Source organism: Macaca fascicularis, chromosome 18, assembly GCF_037993035.2.
Source record: "Macaca fascicularis isolate 582-1 chromosome 18, T2T-MFA8v1.1".
Taxonomy (NCBI): Eukaryota; Metazoa; Chordata; class Mammalia; order Primates; family Cercopithecidae; genus Macaca; species Macaca fascicularis.
The window spans coordinates 81,754,101-81,776,064 of record NC_088392.1 but is presented as its reverse complement, the minus strand read 5'-3'; the positions used below and the strand labels follow the sequence as shown (position 1 = coordinate 81,776,064).

The 21,964-nt window shown below is 42.2% G+C and overlaps 1 protein-coding gene across 6 annotated transcripts in view; it reads left to right on the top strand.

The window, feature by feature from the left end:
• Positions 1 to 21,964, top strand: part of FAM210A (family with sequence similarity 210 member A) — a 63,761-nt gene that overhangs the window by 15,010 nt on the left and 26,787 nt on the right. Inside the window, exon 1 of one of the 6 annotated variants that reach the window (XM_074023013.1) lies at positions 16,405 to 16,527. The exons of the other annotated variants lie outside the window; for them this stretch is intronic. The gene's annotated coding sequence lies outside the window, so the exon portion shown is untranslated. Of the gene's footprint in view, positions 1 to 16,404; positions 16,528 to 21,964 lie in introns of those variants that run through there. 6 annotated transcript variants of the gene reach the window in all.

The following is a 21,964-nucleotide window of genomic DNA, read 5'->3' as shown; positions in this document are numbered from 1 at the left end:
GGCCATAAAGGATGATAGTGGCAGAACATAACATCTCAGGTATGGAAATTGTAAGTTATGTTGTTAAGTTATGTTGAATTTATGTATCAACATACAAACATACATTCTAGACTCATATCAGGCAAGAACAGCAAAAGTTAATTTATGCTTTAAGGATAAGGTAATGGTTTTAACATCAAAAAAGTTAAATTTTTATTGGTAAAAAAAAGTTGTGCTGTAAGGAAAGAGGCTTTCTTACAGGTATATAGTTCAAACTTGTAAGTAAAGACAAGAGTATCACGAAGTCATCCCTTCAGGAGCTGAGCATCTTAGCTGTTAACATCTCTGGGGTTTGTAGCAACGAAAGATAGAGCTGGGCTGGAGGAAAGCCGGGCGGCAAATGAGCTACCCCAGTAGGTGACGTGCCTGTTCCAGGTCCACAAGCACTATCAGTCCTTTCTCAGGTTTGCGCACCGCTATCAGCCTTTGTATATAGCAGCTTCCATGTTTTGAAGTACTTAGTTTTGAGTCCTTCTATTGATGGAAATAATTTTCTCCGGAAGGATTTGTGGTGTCTGAGTCCGTTCAGGCTGCTGTAGCAAAATACTGTAAACTGAGTGGCTCAAAAACAGTGGAAATTTATTTTTCATGGTTTTGGAGGCAGGAAAGTCTAAGAGCAAGGTACTGGCAGATAAAGGGGTTTGGTGTGGGCCCACTTGCTGGCTCACAGACAGCCCTCTTTTCACCGTAACCTGGAGGTGATGGAGGGTCCATGAGCTCTCTTGAGTCTCTTTTATAAGGCCGCTATTCTCATTCAGGAGCGCTCTGCCCTCATGACCTAATTACCTGCCCCGAAAGCCCTACCTCCCAATGCCATAAAACTTGGAGGTTAGGACTTCCAATGTGGAGGGACACAAATATTCAGATCATATAGTGTGTGTAGGATTTGGCAGCTTTTAAATATTTGAAAATGTCTTTAACATGACTGCTAAATTAAAATTTCTTACAATTTTTAGGTTACAAGCTTGTCTCTTTAAATTCTGCAATTAATTGCTCTGCTGTTTTCTGGTTCGTAATAAAGTTGAAAAGTCTAAGGCCAGCATGATAGGTCTGTGAAGACAAGGTGTTTTTCCTGTGTCCTAATAATATGTTTTTTCTTATAATTTAAACAAGTTCATGTAAGGAATTTAATTTGCCTTAAACATGTTGAACCTGTTGATTTTGCAGTCTCTGGTCTTTTCACCATTATTTTTCTAATAACAGTTTTAGGAACCTAAGATCTCTTTTGAATCTGTGTATCTGTGAACTTTTCTTTGTCATTTTCATCTTCTTGGCCATTTCTCTTTATTCTTACACTGCTTCTCTAGTTTGCTCAGTATTCTCCACAGTACCGATTTTAGGAGACTTGATAAATTGCTGAGTACAAGGGAATAGGAAGATCCTCGGCTGACTTTGATATAGCTTTTTGTCTTGGACAACTTGGGCTCCAAAGGAGGCACATATTTGGGGAGTGGGAGGAAGAGGTAGTCATTGAGTACCAGTAGGATCTTTTGTTACCCAGATACAAAAGATGTTGAGCAATCCAGGTGGCTAAGTCCTATTCTAGTTTTAAGGTGGATGCTGAGAGTCAGAAAAAGATCTGGACAGGAAGCATAAATTGGGGGTTCATCACCTAATGGATATAAAAGTTACTGCCCAGAAAAAATGTATAGAGCCTGCTTTCAGATTTAAGAGAAAAAGGAGCCTATTCCCACGACCAGGAAGGCAGCTCCATGATAAGAAAACCAGAAGAAAGGAGCTGGAGCTATAGAAAGGGAAGTCTGAAAAACTTTGAACAGGTAGGACGCACGTAGTGAGGGTTAATTATGTGTAACAGAACGAAAGGCCTGAAAGGTATCAATAGAGGCTCATTGCTGGTTTTAATAGCATTTTGGTATGGGAGGTAGTGAAAAAAGGAGGCTGGTTTTTTTGTTTTGTTTTTTTCTTTGGTTTTTGGGTTTTGTGGTGGTTTTTGTTTTTGTTTTGTTTGTTTGTCTTGAGACAGAGCCTCTCTGTTGTCTAGGCTGGAGTGCAGTGGCACAATCCTGGCTCACTGCAACCTCCACCTCCTGGGTTCAAGGGATTCTCCTGCCTCAGCCTCCCAAGAAGCTGGGGTTACAGGCACCCACCACCATGCCTGGCTAATTTTTGTATTTTTACTAGAGACAGGGTTTCACCATGTTGGCAGACTGGTCTCGAACTCCTGGCCTCAGGTGATCTGCCCACCTTGGCCTCCCAAAGTGTTGGGATTGCAGGTGTGAGCCTCCATGCCAGGCCAAGGCTGTTGTTTTAAGACACTTTGCTGGTAACAGGAAGAAGAGAAATTGGGCACACATCACATACAGACCTGCTTTCTTGATGGCGTGTCTATACAGCAGTGAAGGAAAGAGGCCAGTGGTGTAATTGTCCAATGAGTTCTTTCTGCCCGCTGCACAGACAAAACCAGTTCCCTGAGACTTTGCTATTGGAGTACACAAAGAATTTTATTAATGTGAAGCTGGCCATACAGGAGACAGTTATTACTCAAATCAGTCTCCCTGAAGGCTCAGAGGTTAGGGTTTTTCAAGGATTGTTTGGTGGGCAGAGGACTAGGGGATGGATGCTGCTGATTGCGTTGAGGATGAAATCGTAGGATGTGGAAAACGGTCTTTGGGTGCCCAGCGTGTCTCTGGATGGGGGCAGTAGGACTGGTTGAGTCATGAGTCACAAGTCCAGGTGGGGTGAGTATAAAAAATACTTAAGACCAATCTTAAGTTTTACAATAGTGATGCTATCCACAGAAACCATTAGGGAAGTCACACATCTGGTGACCTTTGGCCCCATGACTCCTGAACAATAAGGGATTATGGAAATTATGCCCACATTTAGGCCGGGCGTGGTGGCTCACGCCTGTGATCCCAGCACTCTGGGAGGCTGAGGTGAGTAGATCATCTGAGCTCAGGAGTTCAAGACCAGCCTGGGCAACATGGTGAAACCCTGTCTCTACAAAAAATACAAAAATTAACTGGGCACGGTGGCGCACACCTGTAGTCCCAGCTACTCGAGAGGCGGAGGCAGGAGAGCTGCTTGAACCTGGGAGGTGGAGGTTGCAGTGAGCTAAGATCGCACCGTTGTGCGCCAGCCTGGGCAACAGAGTGAGACCTTGTCTCAAAAAAAAAGGAAAAAGGAAACTATGCCTACATTTAATCAGAATTTAGGCCCCTCCCATAATCCTAATCTTGTGGCGTTTCATTGGTTTTACAAAGGCAATTTCAGTCCCCAAACGAGGAGGGCATCGGTTTTAGGGAGGGATATTATCTTGGCTTCAAAGTTAAACTGTCAACTAAATTCCTCCCCTGGTTAGCTTGCTCTGTACCCAGGAACAAGCGAAGACAGCCAGCAAGTGAGGCTGGCAGCACGATGGAGTCAGCCATGCTAGATTTCTCACTGACAGAATCTTTGCACAGGCACTTCTGATGGAGTGAGCAGTTGAAGGGACAGGAAAGAGAATAGCAGTAGAAAAATACAAGGAAAATGGGGTCAATAACTTGGGTTCACTTTCAAGGGGAGGAGGGAATAGTTTCATCTAATTATTCCCTCAACAAACATTTATTGAGTGCCTCCTGTGTGCCAGCAAGCCTTAGTTTTAGGCACCTGGGATGCAGGGAAAAAAACTCTACTCTTGGGTGACCATAAGTAACAAACATAATAAATAAGTAAATGACATAAGAAGTTAGAAGATAAGTGGTGTAGGAAAAATGAAACCAAGAGAGCAAGGTAAGGAAGATTGGGATACTGGGGCCAGAAAGGAGTGGTGCTATAGTTTTAAATAAGATGGTCAAGGTAGGCTTTACAGAGCAGGTGGCAATTGAACAAAGACTTGTAGGAGGTGAAGGAGTTGGCCATGTAGGTATCTGGAGAACGACTTGTTCCAAGGAGAGGGAGCTGCAAAACGTCTTAAAGCAGGCACTTTTCAGCCTGTGGGCAGAGCTGCAAGCCCAGGGTGGCTGGAGCAGAACGAGCAAGAACACTGAGAGCGATGCGATCATGGATAGGGGCGTGTGGAGAGGGTACGGATTACTTAGGACCTGGTCTGACAGTTTAAGGACTTTGGCTCTTACTCAAAGAAAAATGGGAAACTTTTAAAAAGAGGAGAGTCATGATCTGACTTAGATGCCGTATATATGGTCAGCTTACATTCGAGGCTTGAAGAGATTTGGAAAGGTATGGAATAGTTTCTGAGAGGAATGTGAGAGGAATCTGATCAGAAATTGTCATGGACTGTCACAGAGCAGATAGAGCCTGTCTGAGATATGATGATGTACTATCAATGTATGCTGGCATTATTTTACTCTGTTGTTTTTGTTAGCAGTGATTAGTGAGATGTGATTGTGGAAGAAACAGATAATAGGACTGGCTGAAGGTTGGATTTTGTTGAAGGGCAAGGTAGTAATTCAAGTAATGTGCTGTAGAATCCAGGCTGATTAAAGATTTCAGCGTGAAACCAGGAGAAGCTGTTAGATTTGAGCTAGGGAAAGGACAGGGTTGGGCAAGGCGCTGATACTAGGCTCTGGAGAAAAGGGAATGGAGGCTGGAAGCTGAGAGTGAGATAGTGTAGTGTTCAGAATTTCAGTTGTGGAGCAGTATCAGATGATTTCAAGGCCAAGGGCATGACCAGTGAAATGAATTGCTGAAGAAGCTAGGTATAGTATAATATGAAATATATTTGGTCTTTTTCCCCCATACTTGCCTCAGAGCTCCTAAAACCCTTGGAAATTTCCTGATAGGAGTACCTTGTATTAATAATGATCCCTTTAGGCTATGCTAATGAGCTAACTTAGAGTAGGGCCTCTGTAGCTTCAGAATGGGGCGACTCCCTAGAAATACAGATGATTAGAGTGGTGGAACTTTGAGACTCACCCACCATCCTCCAGGAAAGGCTAGGGCTGGAGATTAATCTCTACAAAAACTCTTGAACAACAGACTTGATAAACTTCTATGTTGCTAAGCACATGGAGTTGCCGAAAGGGTGGCACACCCAGAGAGGGCGTGGACATCCAGACACCTCCCTAATACCTTACCCTCTGCATCTGCATCTGGCTGTTCATCTGTATCCTACAGCAATATTTTTTTTTTTTTTTTTGAGACGGAGTCTCACGCTGTTGCCCAGGCTGGAGTGCAGTGGTGCGATCTCGGCTCACTGCAAGCTCCGCCTCCCGGGTTCCCACCATTCTCCTGCCTCAGCCTCCTGAGTAGCTGGGACTACAGGCGCCCGCCACCGCACCCGGCTAATTTTTTGTATTTTTTTTAGTAGAGACGGGGTTTCACTGTGGTCTCGATCTCCTGACCTTGTGATCCGCCCGCCTCGGCCTCCCAAAGTGCTGGGATTACAGGCTTGAGCCACCGCGCCCGGCCCAGCAATATTTTTTATAATCCAGTAAGTCCTTCTTAGCAAATTAATCAAACCCAGTGTTAAAGGACCACCAGGTTCTATTGCCCATTGCAAGGCAACAACCAATATTCAGAAACAGTGGGAACAGCAGCAGAGAAAGACTTAATAATTGTAGGGCAGCCAAATGAGAAGATAAAAGAAAACCTTGTTAAAAGAAAAACTTCAGCTGAATTAAACGTAAAGGAGTTTGAGCAATGAACTATTCGCAAATTGGGCAGCCCCCAGAATCCCAGCAGATTCAGAGAGACTCCTGTGCAGCCACGTGGTGGAACAAGATTTATAGACAAAAAAAAAGGGGAAATGATGTACAGAAATCGGAAGTGAGACATAGAAACAGCTGGATTGGTTACAGGTTGGCGTTTGCCTTATTTGAACACAGTTTGAGCACTTAGCAGTCTGTGAGTGGTTGAAGTGTGGCCACTGGGATTGGCCAAGACTCAGCTGTATACTCCTGTGTTAGGTTTTCAGTCTTGTCTGCCTTTTAAACTAGGTTCCAGTTTGTCTGCAAGGACTCAGATGTGGAAGTACAGACTCTTTCTCAGGCCGTGTTTACTTTGCTTTAACAGTTCCCCTCTGTTGGTCATTTTTTCAATTTTGAGAGATTGACCAAAACGTTAGTCCTTGATGTCACTATTACCATCATAAGTATACTTACTTGGTTTTGAAAACGACTGGGAAACAGTAGAACAGTGAGTTTTGCAAAGGCAGGAATAAGGACTGAGCAGAGGCACCTCCTTATACTAGAATGTCCCGTGTATAAGAGAAAAAAAAACCTGCTCTGTTCTGGTCTAGGATCTAGGTGTTTCCTTAAAGTTTTAGTTTGATTATGTCAAGCTAAACTACTTAATTTTCTTACATCAACTATGAAAATTAAGTAGCTGTAAGTTGTTAACAAGAGCGGCCCCACTTTGGTTTGATTTAGTCTGTTGGGGCCTAGTGCATGATCTTAGTCCAAAACAATGGCCTCCCATAATTTAAAAAATTCCCCCTTCTGTTCTGGTTCTCACTTAGGTGAGAGTGTGACCAAAACTGAGGGCCTTAGTGCCACTCTCAGTTCCCATTGTTTTGGGTTTTCAGTTTCAGCATGTCATTTATAGGTTATGGTGTCCTCATGGCTGCACATTTCTTTCAGCTTTGTCATCCCAGTTGAAGAGAGACCATGTGACATTTTAGAGATGGCTGCATGCAAACATTTAAAACCTTTGAGAGAATACAGCACACCAGGGAGACTGTTTTCATGACTATTGGGAGGATAACACCAAGAGTTGGGAGTATGCTTCTTACCCAGGGTCCCAGTAAACCAAGCCACCTAAAATCAAATAGATCAAAGAATAAGCTAAATGAAGAGACTACTCACTTAACTAAGTGGTTTTTTCCGTTAATCGCCTACAACTGAATTTTTATAATCTACATTTGATGTATTTCTTCATAGGCCACAAGTGCCAGCAGCTGCACAGATACTTTCCTGTTTAGCCAATTCTATTATTTAGCATAACTTTCACAAGATAATTTAAAGTCTGTTGTGCAACGATAGCCTTTACAGTAGAAACTGCTATAAAGCCTATCATGAGGGATACATTTTAAATCATTCCCTCTTTTATTCCAAACTGTGGAAAAAGGACCTAACACACAATGCCCTTCTAGAAGAGTGAAGGCCTCCTGGCAATGTTCTCTTTAACCTGTGTGGGTTAAGAGGAGTGAATCAATGTTCTGTTTCTGACTGATTATGAGGCAACATATGTACCATTAAAGTTTCTTACCTACGTTGGGCCTTCATGTTTTATCTGTGAAGGCATAAGGTTATCCATTTTGCTGGCTGCAAAATCATTTTCAAATAAAAGTATACCCCATAAGTGCACGCAACAGACCCCCGTGTTTTCATGTCTGTTGTTCATAGAGGCATAAGGAGGGGAAAGGTATTTAAAGGTAAGAGTCTCATGGTAGTAGAACTCTTGCTCTGTGATCTTGGGAAAAGCTGTTTACATCAAGGATGCCATCTTTTTCTGGGGAGAAATTTCCCTGGTTAGCTTTACCTTGAGGTTTCCAACAACATTGTGGAGGGACCCTTCTCTATTGTGAGATGATGAAGCCAAAATACAAGTCCTGAAGTTTTGCTGCAGTGTGGATAGCAAGGACAATCTTTCTGTGATGTTCTCAGAATATTCAGTCTTCGGGTTCTAGATCATGAAGGGATTGATTTTCTTCAGTGAACCATAAAATTACAGTGTGGCATAATAACTTAGTGTTATAACGTCAGTCCTCTTGCATGGGAAAACTTTTATACAACCAGAAAACATGCATTGAAAATGACAATTGAATGAAATCCCTCTACAAATGTTTAAATGACCCATCAGGTAGCCAAATATACCTGAAGCTTTGATTGTCTTCTCAGGCATGTGGGTTTGACAAACTAAACATTGGTTATGAAACTATTTTAGCAGGCCGGGCACAGTGGCTCACGCCTGTAATCCCAGCACTTTGAGAAGCTGAGGTGGGAGGATCACCTGAGGTCAGGAGTTCAAGACCATCCTGGCTAACATGGTGAAACCCTGTCTCTACTAAAAATACAAAAATTAGCCAGGTGTGGTGGCACACACCTGTGGTCCCAGCCACTCGGGAGGCTGAGGCAGGAGAATCGCTTGATCCCAGAAGGCAGAGGTTGCAGTGAGCCAAGATCGTGCTACTGCACTCCAGCCTGGGCGACAGAGTGAGACTCTGTCTTAAAAAGAAAAAAAAAATTATTTTAGTAATGTATAAGTTACCACACCAATATATTTAATTCAAATTATATTTTATCTTTTCCATGATGAGTCATGGGAAGCATAACTTTTAGTAACAAAAGCTGTAAGGACTCAGGAAGGACAAGGTGGCCATCCTGGTTCTCCATGTGTCCATGCTTGATTAACTTTAGACTTAAGTCCTCTTGAATGCCAGTTGTTTTTCCAAATTAGGTGCATAGCACTGATAACTGATGGGTTGTCATAGGCAGTTTGACTTAGACTATGGAGTTCATTTAAATTGTGTTTTTAAACAATTTCAGTACCAGCTGATTTAACGTGAAAATCTGGCAAAGGATTTTCTTGGTATTCAATTAATTTCTGTCTACTTGGGTTAGCAGTTTTATGAACCAGTCAGTCTTTTAGTCAGTCTTTTTATTAAAGTTCCAGGAATTCTTACCCGGTTTAAATGATAGGATTCTAAGGTTACTAGAAAACCTGTATTCAAGAGTGCTTTTTAGGTCGTTTCCATCCTTTCATGAGTCTTTTAAAAGACACCATATTCTAGGCTTTTATGTGCTTATGAAGTTTTTAGAAACTGCATTAGCATTAAGCAATTAACTGTGGAAATGACTTTAAATAGTTATGAAGACACAGTTGACAAGGAAATGTGGTTATTTCCATGGTCTAAAACAACATAATAACTGTAATTATGGATAGCATATACACAGACATGTTAATTTTAGAAATCTTACACAATTTTGGAACATATATTAACAGTCACTAAAATATAACTTGAAGAAGGTTAAACATAATTTTTTATTTGACAATTCTTCACATGTAACTTAACATGCCAAATAATCCTGTGCTTACCTCTCTCGGATGCTTCAGGGGCCCTATGTAGTATCCCAAAGTTAGAAAAGACAATTTCTGAAGCTGAAAGTTGATTTTCAGAAGCCTATCAAATACGTTAAAGGTTAAAACACTTTGTATTATACTTAACCAGTTTGACCATGAGGTGAGATTTTTGTAAACCTTATATAACCCTTTGCAATTTTTGTGAAAGAGTAGATCAGCGCTTTAAGAAAACCCTATTGTGCTTTTATTTCAAGGTTTAATTTATGGAATGCTGAATCACACCCCTTTAAGTTTAGTCAATATGTTCACAAACAATTTCTTTTTACAAGATTAATTTTTATAAACCTTACACAACTTAAACCTTTAATTTTGTGTTATCTAATTAAAAAACCTCTTCACCCTCTAGGCAAAAAGTTATACTCCCATGCCTTACAATCTTTTATCAAAAACACAATTCACTTTCCTCACATGCCTTGCATGTAAAACTTTTTTTTTTAGGAATTTTAATTACACGTTATTATGGTAACTCTTAGCATCTTTTATTTTTGGTGCATAAATTTCTTTCATGACTTAGACCATCTATGGCATGCTTGGACTTTGACTTGTCCTAAACATCCCTCTTTTTAAACAACTAGTTATTTTACTTTGGGAAAAGAATTTGCCGTCCAAAATTGTTTCTTACATAAAATCTCTTTTTTTTAAAAGGCAAGTAGTTTATGACCTTAAAGCATTTAGCAAACCTAATATCTGACCTGCACAATTTAGACCAAATGTTTTTATTTTACAAATAACCTTCCAAGCTGTTTTTATTTCCCAAAGATCACTAAAGTTATGTGAACTAAAAGATACTACAGTTTTTATTTTTCTTTCAAAATGTTTAAGTGCTTGTTTTTCTTTAAGGCAATTAATTAGAGCTTTTTTACATAAACACTATATACACAACACATATATAACTACACAGATGGAAGAAAATTAAGTAGTTGTAAGGTTTTTTTATTTCCTAGTTTCTAAGTTTCTTAATTGGATTACTGGCTTTAGGGTGGAGTCTTTGGAAGAACTGGCTAGGGAAACATGCAGTTTCTAGTGCCTAATAAGCAGGCACAGCTGGAAGGCAAAAAGAGATCACCAAAATTAAGGGTTCCATTTTTATGGGTCCCCCAAAAGAGGGAGATCCTATTGGAAAAGACAGTGCAATGCTTTTACTGTGCATTTAATTGTAGGGCAACCCAAAACCAATAAGCCTATTTGTAGTTAGCCCATCCCCTACAGGAGTCTTATTTTTCAGTGGGGTTGGGGACATCTCCATACTTCCTAGGTTGCCAAGAGCATGCTTCTCTGATCCAAACGTGCAGAGCTCAGTATTTCCCCATAGCTGGCACCAGACATCCCTAAAAGTATATTTCCTACCTAATTATTACATACCAAACCTCTTTCATAATGTGAAGCAATTGCTGATATCCCCAAAAGTAAAAAATGTTAGATACTACAATGCAAAACAGTACAGAGCCTTAGATTTTGAAAGGAATCTATCCACTTCCAATTCCTGAGGTTTCATGAGGAAAATAGAAGTTTTTCCCAAAATGGGGTCTCTGGTGCCTCCTGTTTTTCCCAAGGGGTCCCATGCTGTTAGAGCTTGAATATCTGCTTGTAATTAAGCTGACTTTTAACCACAGCACTCTTTTTTTTTTTTAAAGTCCTTTTAAATTTCCTGTTACCCAATTTTAGCCAGGCTAAATGGCTGATATTGTTGGCATTTAAACTTTATTAAAAGCAGCCTCACAGGTGCTCTGAGAAAGGAGAATTAGACGGTTCCTGGAGGGGAAGAGAATCAGCAAATGGTAACGGTTATGCAGATATCAAACAAGAAAGAACTCATTCCCTAAGCCAGGAATTGGACTCAGATCACCACCATGAAAGGAGACAACTTTGGCTGCTGAGCTGCAGCACTGGGCAGCCTCCACTGCGCTTTCCAGGAGGAGTCTAGAGTAATTAATTTTGAGCTTGCAAAGGCTTTTAACTACTCAGGATGATTTTTAGAGCTACCTATGACATGAACCTTAAAATTCCTGTTCCCTGGAAGGCAGAGAGCAAGAGAAAGTGTAGCCACGTGGTCACAACATCAGGCTCCCAAGGACGTAAAACAAAATGGAGACCTCATACAGGTTTTGTGTGTGTGTGAGGGACCCACAGCAAAGTCTGTTACCGACCCGCTTACTGGGATGTCTTGAGCAGTGGGCTTATGGGGTTTCAAGCCCGTGCTCTGTTTTAAGTTAGCTGTCTTTATGACAGAATGATACAGGAAGACACATAAAGCAAGCATACCAGATTGGCTACAGCTTTAAGACTGGCCTCATAAATTCTTTTTCCCATTGCTCAAAACTTTACAGGAGATAAACTGATTTTTACCATTCATTCAGCCAGTTTGCACAGGGAAAGAGGTAGAAGGCTGACTGGCAAGAAATTCTTACCCTTTGGCTGACATGCCAGGCTTCTGAGTCCCTTCCTCTGAGCAGCCCTGTGACCTGGCTGGCGGCACCACAGCCCTGGGGGCCAAGCCGCAACACAAAGCAAAATCATCTTTTTCTGTTTTGTGGAACCACAGGTTAAAAGTCTCTTGATTTTGCAAGTTGCTGCCCAACCGGCTGCGTGGGGGCGCCGCGTATCTAACCGGCAAGGTTCCAGTTTTCTCCTGATTGGGCCCTGTCACCTGTAACCCATTTTTTGTCCAAGAGAGACTTTACTGAGGGGAGGGCCTCTAACCCAGTTCCATCCTTACTCAGGTAAAATGTACTTAGCCAAAGTCAGCCAATTGATCACTGCAGTCTATTTCCTTTGGATCTGGATAATAACTAAGCTCAAAGGTTAGTAGATTGAATTTCTGAGAGCCTTCATTTTTAAATGCACTTCAGTGAATTTTGTTTATTCCCACCGTTCCACTGTAGGTTAGCTTTAGTAATATTTGGCCATTCTGTAAGAGTTTGCTGCTTTCTGGGCCTGATGTATAAGCTGGAAGGAACCTTGATTTCCAGAAATTAAGGATCCTATTTTTGCCTAAAATGTTGGCTTTACCCTCAGGTTCCCTTGATTAACTTAGCCAATGATTTTTTTTTCCTACCTAAACACACAAGAAAAATGAAACAAAGGGGGGTAGAACACAAAAATCGTTCCAAATTTTTAAAAACCAAATTTTATACCCCCTGCAATATTACCATTTACCACCAGTTTCTTTCTGACCCAGTCAGATGTAAGAGGCCCCTAACTGGATCCAAACCAGTTAATTACCAGGTCCAATCTGATCCTGAACCCAGTTCAATTTCTGTTGTGATTTCTAAACCCAGTTGGATCAGAAATTTGCTCTGAGAAACTCGAGAGCTCAAAACGCAAATGTGTAGAACTCCGAAATCTGAGAGAGAACTTACCACGATCCCCAGCTGCTCTGAGAGATAGAAGGACACAAGTGGGTTCAGCAGGTACGCTGCTTGTTCATTCAGCGCTCCTGGGGGTCATTTGAGAGATAGAAGGACACAAGTGGGTCCAGCAGGTACGCTGCTTGTTCATTCAGCGCTCCTGGGGGTCATTAGAAGCTCTGCTTCGGATCCCACTTCTGACACAATCTGTTAAAAACTTAGGCTGGATGACATTTAAAGGAGTTTAATTGAGCAGTGAACGATTTGCAAATCAGGCAGCCCCCAGACTCAAAGCAGATTCAGAGAGACTCCCATGCAGCCACGTGGTGGAAGATTTATAGACAAAAAACGGGAAGTGATATACGGAAATCAGAAGCAAGGTATAGAAACAGCTGGATGGGCTACAGGTTGGCATTTGCCTTATGTGAACACTTAGCAGTCTGTGAGTGGTTGAAGTATGGCTGGCCGCTGGAACTGGTCAAGACTGGGCTGTTGTACAGGTGCATACTCCTAAGTTGGGTTTTCAGTCTTGTCTGCCTATTAAGCTAGGTTATAGTTCGTCCACAAGGACTCAAACATAGAAGTATGGAGTCATTCTTAAGCCATATTTAGTTTGCTTTAAGAACTTCAAATCTGCCTCCTCGAGAGGTTTGGAGATGGAGATTTTAAGGATTCTGGACAAGTGATGGGCTAAAGTGTGGGGATTGCTGATTAATCGAGAAGTGAGAGGTGAAGTCTGGTGACAGGGAGATGAAGAAACTACATTCCTTTGCTGAGTTCGTTCCTTGGTGGGAGTCTTCAGACAGTTTGGAGTCTTCAGACAGTTTGGTGTGAGCTGTTTTGCTGGAATTCAGGATCGGATCTGGAAAACATTTTAACCAATTCTTAGGTTAAAAGATCCAGTGTCAGAGATTCCGTTTATAGGAACAGTGGGGAGCAGGTGGTTCAGCACGCTGTGTGACTCTCAGCAGCTACAGGGAAGTGGGCCAGAGTGCACCAGCGCATGCATCCTGGCCAGGGCCTAACTGTAATTCTGCCTAAAACCTGGCTTGTAAGTCTTGTTAGTTTCTCCAACGGAAAGTTTATCAAATTAATTGAACCCAAGGTGGGAACCTGAATGTATAGCCTGTTGAGAAGTATGGGTAACAACTTACTGCTTGTGATTTGCATCTGAAGTGGGGAGTAGGAGTAGTCTTGTAGGACTGAGCCCTTGATCTGTAGATTCTGGCTCTTAACTCAAATACGACAGTATCAGAATTAAATTGAATTGTAGGATACCCAGTTGGCGTCCTCCGGAGAATTGCTGGATGTGTGGAGAAAACGCCTTCACATTCAGTTGTAGAAGTATTCTACATTGAGTGTGACAGTAGAGAAAGAAAAAGAGTTTTCTTACCCTTAGCGTAGGATTTTGCATGGTCACCCAAGTTAAATAATGGCAAAAGTTTAGATGAAGGAAGAATATGAACTTGGTTTGACCAGGTCATAGATGAGAAGATGATGAAGGGAGCTAGAACTAATAATTATTGGTATAGCGTAGTAAGTGCTAGACTCTTAACCATCTCATTTATCTCATCATAAATACCACGCGATAAGAGGATAACTTAGTTTTACTGATAAGGAGAAGGCTAAGAAAATGTTAGCGCTCAGGTCTTTCTGATGGCAAAGCCTCCGTTCTTTATTGCAGGCTGTCAGAAGTGAAAAGGAGAGGATGCAAGGGAACTGGATTCCGCGTTTATGTCACCATTACAGATAGTAACTATGACTCAGATCCTCTAAAAAGATACAACGATATAAATATTTTTTATAAATGAATAGATTTATCTAGTGATTTTGGAAAATCATTGATTTTTTTTAAAGTGGGACACTTGGCATTTAAGACTGCTCTGGAAATGAGTGAATTATTAATGAGCTTCCATAGGAATTCACTAGGGGGGCAGAATTTAATCTTTTCTGAGAATTAAGAATTTAGCCGCGGCTCCATCCTTCATTCAGCGTGTTTATGTGGTGTTAGAAAGCCCCCAAAGCAGATTAGGCTGAAGGAGATGGATTATATAGTAGAAATTAAATTGGAGCCATCAGTGCATTAGGGAGTAGGAAAATAAGAACCGAGAAAGTACTATCAACAAACTTGCACACCGTTTTCCTTCCTCTAAGCAGCAAACTGAATATGATGTAAAACAGCAGCCAAAGTGTGATTAAGAAAGAGATCGAGGCCAGGCATGGTGGCTCACGCCTGTAATCCCAGCACTTGGGGAGGCTAAAGTGGGATAGCGTGAGGTCAGAGTTTGAGACCAGCCTGGGCAACATAGCGAGTCCCTGTTGTTAGGTTTTGAAGGGAAGACGAAGGTTAAAGAAAGACACACACAGAAAGAGGGTGGCTCTACAGCAACTGCGGGCATTTATGTCCAGCATAAACCTGAGAGGTGGGGGACCAGTTTAATGCCAGTACCCACTGCCGCTTGTAGGCTGGAGTGCTTACAGGTATGGGGGGCGGGGGGTCTGGGCGGTACGGCTTGCTGCCCGGGAGGATATTGGTAAGATGTTTCTATCATCTGCCCGTTTGGCCAAGTGTGTTCCTTGGGCCCTTTGCCCAGCAAGATATGATAGGGATGTTCCTTCAGCTGGGCCTCTGCCTGGCGGCGTGCGGTAAAAATGTTCCTGTGCCTTGTGGTCAAGTGGCTGGGCAGGGTGTTCTCATGGTCTGAGCCCCGGGGATGTTTCACTTTGACCAAGGTCTGCAAAATGGCGGGGGGCTTGCAAAAGCAGTTTGGACTCACCTGTCTCTGCAATAAATAAAAAGAAAGAAGTGGAAAGGAATGAATCCTAGGATATTTGGATATTATTAATCTGAATTAATAAGATTAAGATCCTGATTTTAGGATCTTAATCTTAGGATCCTCAGATATTCTTAGGATCCGAGAATATTCAGATATTCTTAATCTAATTCTTAATTTTTTTTTTCCTTCTTCTTTTGAGACGGAATATCACTCTGTCGCCCAGGTTGGAGTGCAGTGGCGTGATCTCAGCTCAGTGCAACCTCCGCCCCCTGGGTTCAAGCAATTCTTCCGCCTTAGCCTCCTGAGTAGCTGGGATTGTGGCGCCCGCCACTACACCCAGCTAATTTTTGTATTTTTAGTAGAGACGGGGTTTCACCATGTTGGTCAGGCTGGTCTCGAACTCCTGACCTCATGATCCACCCGCCTCGGCCTCCCAAAGTGCTGGGATTACAGGCGTGAGCCACCGCGCCCGGCCAGTTCTTAATTCTTAAGCTGGAATTACAGATGTGGGCCACTGTACCTTGCCAAAAACTGTTTTGGTGTTTGTGTGAGAGTATGGAAAGTGTGATTTCCCAGAATAACCTTTTTTTTTTTTTTTTTTTTTTTGAGACGGAGTCTCACTCTGTCGCCCAGGCTGGAGTGCAGTGGCCGGATCTCAGCTCACTGCAAGCTCCGCCTCCCGGGTTCCTGCCATTCTCCGGCCTCAGCCTCCCGAGTAGCTGGGACTACAGGCGCCGCCACCACCGCGCCCGGCTAGTTTTTTGTATTTTTAGTAGAGATGGGGTTTCACCGTGTTAGCCAGGATGGTCTCGATCTTCTGACCTCGTGATCCACCCGTCTCAGCCTCCCAAAGTGCTGGGATTACAGGCGTGAGCCACCACGCCCGGCCCAGAATAACCTTTTTAAGCTGGCTTCTTTGACGTAGCAATATGCATTTAAAGTTCCTCTATGTCTTTTCATGGCTTAATAATGCATTTTTTATTACTGAATAATGTTCTGTTTGTATGAAGGTGCCACAATTTGTTTATCCATTCGCCTATTGAAGGACATCTTGGTTGCGTCTAAGTTTTGGCAATTATGAATAAAGCTGCTTTAAAGATTTACGTGCAGGTTTTTTTGGTGCGTAAGTTTTCAGTTCATGTGGGTAAATAGAACTTGACTGTTGAATTTTTTTTTTTTTTTTTGAGACAGAGTCTCTCTCTGTCTCCCAGGCTGCATCATCCACCTCCCAGGTTCAAGCGATTCTTGTGCCTCAGCCTCCTCAGTAACTGGGATTACAGGTGTGTGCCAGCATGCCTGGCCAATTGTTGGATTGTATGGTAAGAGTATGTTTATCTTTTTAAGAACCTATTAAACTCTCTTCCAAAGTGGCTGCACCGTTTTGCATTCCCACCAACAATAAGTGAGAGTTCCTGTTGCTTCACACTCTCACCAGCATTTGGTGGTGTTGATGTTTTTGGATTTTAGGCATTGTAATGAGTTTGTAGCAGTGTCTTACTGTTTTTAATTTGCAATTTTCTAATGATGTGGCATTGAACATCTTTTTCTGTGTTTTTTGCCATCCGTAGATCTTAATGAGGTCTCTGTTCAGATCTTTTTCCCATTTTGTAAATGGGTTGTTTTCTTATTGTTGAGTTTTAAGAGTTCTTTGTATACAGTCACACGCTGCTTCACAGAGATGTGGTCTGAGAAATGCATAGTTGGGCAGTTTTGTCGTTGTGAGAACATCACAGGGTGTACTTACACAAACCGAGATGGTGCAGCCTGTTGCTCCTAGACCACAAGCCTGTACAGCACAGTACTGCATACTGGAAGCAGTTGTAACACAGTGTAAATATTTTTGTGTCTAAACATACCTAAATGGGGAAAGGTACAGTAAAAGTACAGTATAAAAGATGGTTCACCTGCACCAGGGCACTCACCGTGAATTGGAGCTTGCAGTACTGGAAGTTGCTCTGGGTGAGTGAGTGAGTGAGTGTGAAGGCCTAGGACATTACCGTACGCTACTGTGGACTTCATAAACCCCGTACACTTAGGCTACACTAAGTTTATTTTTAAAAATTTCTTTACTGACAAACCTTAGCTTACCTTTATTTTTATCCTTATAAGCTTTTGCCTATTAACATTTTTACTTTTATTTTATTTTTTAAAGTTTTTGTTAACAATGAAGGCACAACACACATTAACCTGGGCCTACCCGGGGCGGGATCATCAGTATCACTGTCTTCTGCCTCCACTGTCATCACCACAAACACATGAATACGATGTCGCTGAGCAATTGGAGTTTTTCCGCTCTGTTACCTTACGGCACCATCTTTTATGCTGTCCATTGCTGGCTGAAACTGAAGCTAGGCGATATGTGACTGGATTGCATACAAGTCCTTTGTCATGTACATGTTTTACAAATATTTTCTGCTTAGTGACTTGTCTTTTCATTCTCCTAGCAGTATCTGTTGCAGAGTAGATGTTTTTTATTTTTAGTGAAGTCTGCCTTACCAATTTTTTCTTTCACAGATGCTGCTTTTTGGTGAAGTCTAATAATGTGAGTCTACTAACAAATGTCAGTCCTTGTTCTTCTCCAGTATTTTGTTGGCTGTTCTGAGTATTTTAGCTTTCCATATAAACTTTGGAATCAGGTTGTTGATATAAGAAACAGTTTTCTAGGATTTTGATTCGGATATTATTGTTGAATCTGTAGATCATATTGACAAAAACTGGTATCTTAACAGTAGTGAGTCTTTCTATCTGTGAATGTAGACTGTCTCTCCATTTATTTAGACCTTTGATTTCTTTCAGAGTTTGAAAGAAAACAGAATTCCTTATATAGGTCTCATACATATTTTGTTTATACTACCTAAGTATTTTTGGAGAGTATATTATTATATAAATGGTATTTTTTAACTTCAAATTCTTATGTATCATTGCTAGTATCTATAGACAGTTAACTTATATATTTGATCTTGTAAAATCACTGTACTTGCGTATTAGTTCTAGGAGTCTTTTAATAGATTCTTTTGGATGTTCTACGTAGACAGTCTTACTACATGCAATAAAAAGTTTTTCATCTTCCTTTCCAATCGGTGTACTTTTAAAATTTTTGTTCTTGCCTTGTTGCACTAGCCAGGACTTGCAGTGTGATGTTGGATCAGGGTGGTGGTAGAGGTTGTCTGTCATCTTTGCCTTGTTCCCAGCCATGGGCGAGTGTCCAGCCTCCCACCATTAAGTATGCATGAGTTTAGCAATAGGTTTGTTGTAGATGTTCTTTATCAGGTTGAATAAGTTCCCCTCCAAGTTTGCTGAGAAGCTTGTTTTTAATCATGAGTAGGTGTTGGGAATAGGTGTTAGATTTTGTCAGCCTTTTGCTCCATCAATTCATATGATCATATTATTTCTTTAGCCTGTTGATATGGTGGGTTACGTTGATTGTGATAACCAAAGTGAGTGACTGAGGCAGATGTCCTAGTCAGTGGCGGCTTATTGGGCCAGCTTGAGGGCGTGCCCAGAAAAAACACAAGTTACAGACACATCTGTGGCTGGTTTTTTGGTTCTCAGGAGGTTTAGTGACAGGAATGCTTGTATACTTGTGAGGTTTTAGTGCCTGGTAAATGTACATTTTACACAAGATAAGATGAACCTTTGAAGGAAAAGGGAGCAGAGGAAGCAGATACCTCAGGGAGGGATGAAGGAACTGATGCAGGATATTTTCTTGACCCCTTCACAGGACTTGCGACAGGGGTTCCCTGTTTACTCGGCCTGCCCCACTCAACCCCTCACGGGAGGGAGCATGTGAGCAAATGAGCGTGGGAACCGGCCAGCCACTTTGGTGCCGCCAGCAGGAGCAAAGTCTGTCCGCTGTGCTCCACCCATCATGGGAGAAAGCGCGCACGCGAGTGAGTGCAGGAACCGGCTGCTTTCACGCAAGCTGGAGCAAACTCCGTGCAGGCCCTGTGGCGGCATCCAGGCGGGGGTGCCTGCGACCCCAAGGCCCCAGAGGCCGTGATGCAGTGCTGCCTTAGCTCCGCCATCTGCAGACAGCAGCGTTACCCGCTCAGTGGACCCTTTGGCTAGTCGCGTGGGGTGGCTGCCCTCCGCCAGTGACGGTAAAGAGCCAGAGTGACAGCCTTTGTGGGGACCCGCACTAGCACCTCCTGAATTCTTGTCCAGTGCTCAAGAGGGATGAGGTCATGCAGACGGTTGAAGGATGGTGAATATGGAGAATTTTATTGAGTGATGAAAGCCTGTTTCAGCGGGGCGAGAAGCTGGGAAGGGGCTGAAAAGGGCAGGTTGCTCTCCCCTGAAATTAAGTTGCCTCTGCCTCATCCAGCCATCGTCTCTAAGTCAAGGTGCCTCTCGATGTCCAGCTGATTTCACTGACGCCCAGCCACTTCTCCGCTCTGTCAGCTGAGTCTGGGGTCTTTATAGGCACAGGATGGGGCCGGGCTGTAGGTAGTTTTGGAAAAGACAACAAGACGTTGGTAGGTAACAAGACGTTCAGAAAGAACCAGTTAGGAGAGAGCGGGCACACAGGTTTGGAAGTTCTCACTTTGGGCTGTGCGTTTCAGGTTTTTCTGCTTGAACGTGGGGTTTTGCCAGGGACCTGCTCCTGTCTGCCTAGAATTTCTCTGCCTCCTGCCCCTGTCATTGTATCAGAATAATTACTCTCATCTTGTCTTTATTCTGTACCTGGGAAGATAAGCTAGTAATCGGCATTATCAGTGTGGAGTCTTTTGGAGAGCCGGTTTCTGTTTATCTCCTGGGGAAGTTAGTGAGATAGGGGTATGTTGAAGGGTGTGTTACTGGTGGAAGGTATCCAAAAGTTAGCAGTGGCGAATTTGTACGGGTCTGCAGCAATCTCGTTTCTTGCCTCCTGAGAAGAAGGCATTTGACTGATGGGCATAAGGAAGAAAAAGAGACTGAGGCAAGTTTCAGAGAAGTAGTGAAAGTTTTTTCAAAAAGGCTTTAGAACAGGAAAGAAAGTATGCTTGGGAAAGACCCAAGCGGGCATGTGAAGGGTAAATGCAGTGTTTAACTGTGATCCTAGGACTTCACAGGCTGACCCACTTCCAGTGTCTTGCACACTTTTCCCATGATTCTCCTTAGGGTGGGCTACCTGCATGTACAGTGCCCTTCTTACACTTGGGAAGTGAGCACGAGCGGTGTGTTCAGGAAGTTCTCTGCACGTCCATCTGAGGCTTTCTTCCCTTTTCCTGTGGGGTGCCCCTGGAAGGTCATACACAGCCATTTTGTCTCTTAATGCGTGCCCGGCTCACTCATCCAACACCTGAGATTTTATTGGAAGCCATTTTTGCTTCTCCCTGGTGCCTGCATTCAATTAACGCTTGAGTGTAACAGGTGTGGACCATCAGGAAATGTCCTCCCTCTGGCCCCTGCTGCCAATTGATCACGTTTAGAAAGGTAGTGTGATAATTGCTGAACCATCACCAGACATCTCTAGTGGGGGGAGAGGGCTCTCTCCTGCCCCCACATGCCTGTCTAACTACCTGTAACAGGTGTGTGACCTGAACTCAGCTTCCAAGGTTTCGCCAGGGTCCGCTTGGCCAAGAGGAGGTCCATTATTCTCAGTTGATTCTTAAATGTTGAACTACCTTTGCATATCTGGATTAAATCAAGGTGTGTGATTGTTTTTAGACATTGATGGATTTGACTTGCTAATACTTTGTTGAGGATTTTTACTTTCTATGTTTATAAGAGGTATTAGTCTGTAGTTTTCCTTTCTTGGATTATATGTAGCTGGTTTTGGTATTAGGGCACTTTTGGCCTCATGGAATGAGTTAGTCTTCTCTGCCTGTGTTTTCTGAATTGTATGATGTTTTCCTTAAATGTTTGGTAGAATTCACTAGTCAAATAATCTGAGCCTGGGTTTTTTTTTTCTTTTGGAAAGGTTATTAATTTTTGATTCCATTTCTTTAATGAATAATGAATATAAGATTATTAAAGTCTTTTGTTTCTCCTTGTGTGGGTTTTGGCAATTTGTCTTTTTGAGGACGTGGTCTATTTCATCTAAGTTATCAAATTTGTGGGTGTCAACCTGAAATAAGCTGAAGCAAAATTATTTTAAGTAGAGAGTTTATTTGAGCAGAGCCTGAGGATTGCAACCCAGGAGCATAGACTCAAGTTGCCCTGAATACACACACTTCCTAGCAGCAGTTATAAGTAAGTGGATTTTTAAAGGCCAAATTGTGGGGGACAAGGAATGAACTAATAAAGAGTTGCTTGTCAGGAGTTCTCACTGGTTTCCAGAGGTAGCATTGAGTTATTGGCTATATGTTGTGAAGCTATAGATTGTGAATTATAGCATTATTAAGTTAATTCGTAGCTACTTACGGCAATAACAAGCAGTTTCAAGAGGTGAATACACAACTCAGAGGAGGTGGGTTGGTGAGGGGAGGTATGGCGTGATTTCGGTCTCATTTTAATGTCTCTTTGGGCCTGGTAGTTAAAAATACTTGCATTCCTCAGATAAGATCTTTTCTCACAGTCATCGAGTTAAAGTTATTCATAGTATTCCTGTATTACTTTGTCAGTATCTGTGGGATCAGTTATGACTCCTTTCATTTCTAATATTGGTCATTTGTTTTCTCTCTTAGTTATCTTGGCTAGAGATTTATCAGTTTTATTCATTTTTTTCCCAAAGAACTAGGTTTTGGTTTTGTTGATTATTTTTTTGTTTTCTTTTCCTCATGTTCGTTGCTTTCTGCTCTGATTTTTATTATTTCTTTCTGCTTGCTCCTCTTT